The sequence below is a fragment of the Piliocolobus tephrosceles genome, chromosome 2 (assembly GCF_002776525.5).
Source record: "Piliocolobus tephrosceles isolate RC106 chromosome 2, ASM277652v3, whole genome shotgun sequence".
NCBI lineage: Eukaryota > Metazoa > Chordata > Mammalia > Primates > Cercopithecidae > Piliocolobus > Piliocolobus tephrosceles.
In genome coordinates, this window is record NC_045435.1 from 109697377 (window position 1) to 109703024 (window position 5648).

Genomic DNA, 5648 nt, shown 5'->3' on the forward strand with positions numbered 1-5648 from the left:
TTTTTTTTTTTTTTTTTTTTTTTTTTTTGGAGACAGAGTCTCGCTCTTTTGCCCAGGCTGGAGTGCAGTGGCACGATCTCAGCTCACTGCGAGCACTGCCTCCTGGGTTCACGCCATTCTCCTGCCTCAGCCTCCCGAGTAGCTGGGACTACAGGCGCCCGCCACCACGCCTAGCTAATTGTTTTTTGTATTTTTAGTAGAGGGGTTTCACCGTCTTAGCCAGGATGGTCTCGATCTGCTGACCTCGTGATCCACCCACCTCAGCCTCCCAAAGTGCTGGGATTACAGACATGAGCCACCGTGCCCGGCCTTGAATTATTTTTTAAAACAGTTAAGCAGTTCTAAAAAAAAAAAAAAAAATACTAGAAGCTAAAATGCAAATTACCTAATATATACCTAACTGTTCTTTGTTTTTCTAAAATAAGTTTTCAATTTCTAAAAATATCAAGTTGTCCCCTAACTATCTAACTGCTATTAAATATTTGATGCAGTGCTTACAAAAAAGGACCCAAAATTCTTTCATGCACCTTTGCCTGTATTCTCTCTCAATGGAAGAGAGCTAGAGAATCTTAGGAAGGAAGAAAGGAAAAAGATTGGCTGGACACAGTGGCTCATGCATATAATCCCAGCACTTTGGGAGGCCAAGGCAGAAGGATCACCTGAGGTCAGGAATTCGAGACCAGCCTGACCAATATGGTGAAACCCTGTATCTACTAATAATGCAAAAATTAGCCGGGCACGGTGGTGGGCGCGTATAGTCCCAGCTACTCGGGAGGCTGAGGCAGGAGAATCACTTGAACCCAGGAGGCAGAGGTTGCAGTGATCTGAGATCATGCCACTGCACTCCAGCCTGGGTGACAAGAGCGAGACTCCATCTCAACCAAAAAAAAAAAAAAAAGGAAAAAAATTAAGGCTTTTACTTTCTCCCACTTGAAACATACATGACTGCAGTCCATTTTACCTCCAGAGTAAATAAATAAAAATGACCCAGACATTATCTTAATGAGGCAGAATTCATATAAGTGTGGGCCATGGTAGCAGGTTTGAATACTGACTCTCATTTCTAGGTCTGAATAGAAACCTCGGTTTAAATACTGACCCTTTGAAATCTAGGCTTGAATATTGACTCTCATTTCCTGGCTGTGTGACCTTGGCAAGTTCTTCTTTCTGATTCCCAGGGCATATGACCATGGAACATGGTACGTGATGGTAAGAATTAAACAGACAACATATGTAAATAAATTGGTACATATTAGGTCCTTGGTAAATGGTAGCTATTATTATTTTCAAAATAATTATTTCATTAAATCAAAAGAAGGGACTCGGAAAGACGACCAAGTTGGAAAACATTCTGGAAACCTCTCCAAAGGCAACTTTTCCCACTTCCACGACATCTATTAACTTTTTCGTGTCTGTGGCAGGAGTGTGAGGGCCCTTTCCAGGGGAGGTGAGAATGAACAGTTTCAACAATGAAAAGTGGTAGTAGAGTCTCTTTCCTCCTCGGCACTATGTGGACCAACACAAAGCCTGGCTCTTTCTGGACTCAAGTAGAAACGAGGTCTCTGCTCATGATTTCATGGTATCAGCTTTGTAGCATGCATCTGGATTAATTTTTATGAGCCCTTAGAGTATATCATTTACCAAGTTGTAAGTGCAATCAGGTTGCCTGACTTCCCAGAAACTAGGTTCATGAGATAGTGCTGAGCCTTTCCAGGTGAATGAATGACCAGAATGAAAACCCTTCCTAGCCCTTCACTGAACCGTGGCTCTCGAGGGTGTAGTTCTGCATGTATCACTGGGCCGCAGAAATGCTTTCCAGTCCAGCTCACAGCGCTACGCACACAGCAACTCCTTCTCCATCTGAAGAGGACATTTATAGGGCACACACAGCTGTCCAAAGAGGAACAACTCCTTCAGCAGTGCACTTTAGGCTTGGCTTTTGTGAGAGAAGAATAAACACGAGCTTTGTGGAAGTTAAAGATAAGAAAATACTGCGTCCTGGCTACAGGTCCAAGTCCAATCTCTTACACTCACAGAGCCCATCCTTTGAGTCATCAGCACAGAGCTTACCAGTCCTTGCAAGTAAGAGCATTCTCTCAGAATGTCAGGCTCTGATTCTAATCCTGAGTTAGGCTAGACAGCACACTTGCCACCACCCTACCTTCAGCGTCAGGAGCTGATGGGCCAAATGTATATCGGGTCCATAATTGCTGGGATGATTTTTTCACATTCAATTTTGCATCTTTTTTTCTTTCTTTCTTTTTTTTTTTTTTTTTGAGACGGAGTGTCGCTCTGTCTCCCAGGCTGGAGTGCAGTGGCTCAATCTTGGCTCACTGCAACCTCTGCCTCCTGGGTTCAAGCACTTATCTGCCTCAGCCTCCTGAGAAGCTGGGATTACAGGCACACACCACCACACCCGGCTAATTTTTTGTGTTTTAGTAGAGATGGGGTTTCGCCATCTTGGCCAGGCTGGTCTTGAACTCCTGACCTCAAGTTATCCACCCTCCTTAGCCTCCCAAAGTGATGGGATTACAGGCATGAGTCACTGCACCCAGCCTGGATCTTTATCTTCTATAATTTTGAGAGAATAGAAAAGCAAGGTACAAATGCACTTTATAGCACTCTATCAGGCACTCTGAAAAAAAATGTGAACTGTCAGGCCAGGCACAATGGCTCATGTCTGTAATCCCAGCACTTTGGGAGGCCTAGAGGGGCAGTTCACTTGAGCCCAGGAGTTCAAGACCAGCCTGGGCAGCGTAGCAAGACCCCATCACTATAAAAAAGAAAAGAGTTTTCTAAATAGAAATTATAAAGTAACTTAAGAGTATAATTTGATTGTTTGTAGGCCAGGTGTGATGGTTCACGCTTGTAATCCCAGCACTTTGGGAGTCCGAGGCGGGTGGATCACCTGAAGTCAGGATTTCAAGACCAGCCAGGCCAACATGGTGAAACCCCATCTCAACTAAAAATACAAAAATCAGCTGAGTGTGGTGGCACACACCTGTAATTCCAGCTATTTGGGAGGCTGAGGCAGGAGAATAAATTGAACCTAGGAGGCAGAGGTTACAGTGAGCCAAGATCTCACCACTGCACTCCAGCCTGGGCGACAAAGTGAGACTTGGTCTCAAAAAAAAAATAGGCCAGGCGCAGTGGCACACGCCTGTAATCCCAGCACTTTGGGAGGCCGAGGGAGGCAGATCACCTGAGGTCAGGAGTTTGAGACCGGCCTGACCAACATGGAGAAACCCCATCTCTACTAAAAACACAAAATTAGCCAGGCGTGGTAGTTGGGTAGTAATCCCAGCTACTCAGGAGGCTGAGGCGGGAGAATCGCTTGAACATGGGAGGTGGAGGTTGCAGTGAGCTGAGATCATGCCATTGCACTCCAGCCTGGGCAACAAGAGCGAAACTCCATCTCAAAAAATAAATAAATAATAAATAAATAAAAATTTAAAAATAAAAATAATAATTGGATTGTTTGTAAAACAAAGGATAAATACTTGATGTGATGATACCTCATTTAACTGATATGATTATTATGAATTGTATACCTGTATCAAAATACCTCATGTACCTCGTAAATATATACACCTACTATGTACCCACAAAAATTTCAAAACACAAAATAAAATGAACCAAGGACTTTAGCAGATGCCTCACTAAAGAAGATTTAGGCTCTATCACCTGCCACCACTGCCAGGGCCAAAGTGGTTCACTGAACTGTGAAGACAGATTCCAGATGCTGGGAACCCAGGCCTCCAATCTCAGATGCTGTGTCCGGCCGGGCGCGGTGGCTCAAGCCTGTAATCCCAGCACTTTGGGAGGCTGAGACGGGCGGATCACGAGGTCAGGAGATCGAGACCATCCTGGCTAACACGGTGAAACCCCGTCTCTACTAAAAAATACAAAAAAACTAGCTGGGCGAGGTGGCGGGCGCCTGTAGTCCCAGCTACTGGGAGGCCGAGGCAGGAGAATGGCGTAAACCCGGGAGGCGGAGCTTGCAATGAGCTGAGATCCAGCCACTGCACTCCAGCCCAGGCGACAGAGTGAGACTCCGTCTCAAAAAAAAAAAAAAAAAAAGATGCTGTGTCCAGTAAAGGCTTCGTGGTTCTGGCCTACAGTGGCAGGCTAGACACCTCCTGCATCTTGTTGTGGCTGAAGGAACAAGGCAATGACATCAGTACCTACCTGGGCAACACCAGCCAGAAGGAAGACTTCGAGGAAGCCAGGCATTGAAGCTTCGGGCCAAAAAGGTGTTCATTGAGGATGTCAGCAGAGAGTTTGTGGAGGAGTTCATCTGGCTGGCCATCCAGTCCAGTATGCTGTATGAGGACCACTACCTCCTGGGCAGCTCTCTCCCCCAGCCCTGCATCACCCGCAAACAAGTAGAAATCACCCAGCAGGAGGGGGCCAAGTGTGTGTCCCACGGCACCACGGGTAAGGGTAATGATCAAGTCCGATTCAGCTCACCTGCTACTCGCTGGCCCTCCAGATGAAGGTCATTGCTCCCTGGAGGATGCCCGAGTTCTACAATCAGTTCAAGGGCCGCAACAATCTGATGGAATATGCAAAGCCACATGAGATTCCCATCCCAGTCACTCCCAGGAACCCATGGAGCATGGATGAGAACCTCGTGCACATCAGCTATGAGGCTGGAATCCTGGAGAGACCCAAGAACCAAGCGCCTCCAGGTCGCTGCATGAAGACCCAGGACCCATCTAAAGTGCTCCCAAAAACCCTGACATTCTCAAGATTGAGTTCACAAAAGGGGTCCCTGGTGAAGGTGACCGATGTCAAAGATGGCGCCATCCACCAGACCTCCTTGGAGCTCTTCGTGTACCTGAACGAAGTTGTGGGCAAGCACCATGTTGGCCGTATTGACATCATGGAGAACCGCTTCATTGGAATGAGGTCCCGAGGTATCTACAAGACCCCAGCAGGCACTATCCTTTACCATGCTCATTTAGACATTGAGGCCGTCACCATGGACCAGGACGTGTGCAAAATCAAACAAGGCCTGGACTTGAAATTGGCTGAGCTGGTGTACACCGGTTTCTGGCACAGCCCTGAATGTGAATGTGTCCACCACTGCATCACCAAGCCCCAGGAGTGAGTAGAAGGGAAAGTGCAGGTGTCTGTCCTCAAGGGCCAGGTGTATGTCCTCAAGGGCCAGGTGTATATCCTCTGCAGGAGTCCCCACTGTCTTTCTACAATGAGGAGCTGTTGAGCATGAATGTGCAGGGTGATTAGGAGCCAATCAATGCCACCGGGTTCATCAACATCAATTCCCTCAGGCTAAAGGAATATCATCATGTCCAGAACAAGGTCACTGCCAAATAGACCCCTGTACAATGAGGAGCTGGGGCCTCCTCACTTTGCAGATCCCCCAAGTACTGGCACCAATTGTTGTGATAATTTGTAATTGTGGCTTGTTCTCCCTGGCTGGTAGCAGACTGGGGCTGCCAGCCTCCAGTTTTATTCCCTGGTCCCCCTGAAGCCTGCAAAAGTGGTCAGCGAAGGGAAGGAGGAGAGGCGGCTGCAGTGGGGAGCCATAAATGACAATTTTTAAAGTATACATTTATAAAAGAAGAAGATCTACAAGAAGATAAGCCTATGAAAGATGCTCCACATCATATGTCATCAGGGAA

The 5648-nt window shown here is 46.8% G+C and overlaps 1 pseudogene; it reads left to right on the top strand.

Annotated features, from left to right (window-relative positions):
- The first annotated feature begins 1808 nt into the window (after positions 1-1808).
- On the top strand, positions 1809-5340 carry LOC111521426 (annotated as a pseudogene).
- Positions 5341-5648: the final 308 nt, after the last annotated feature.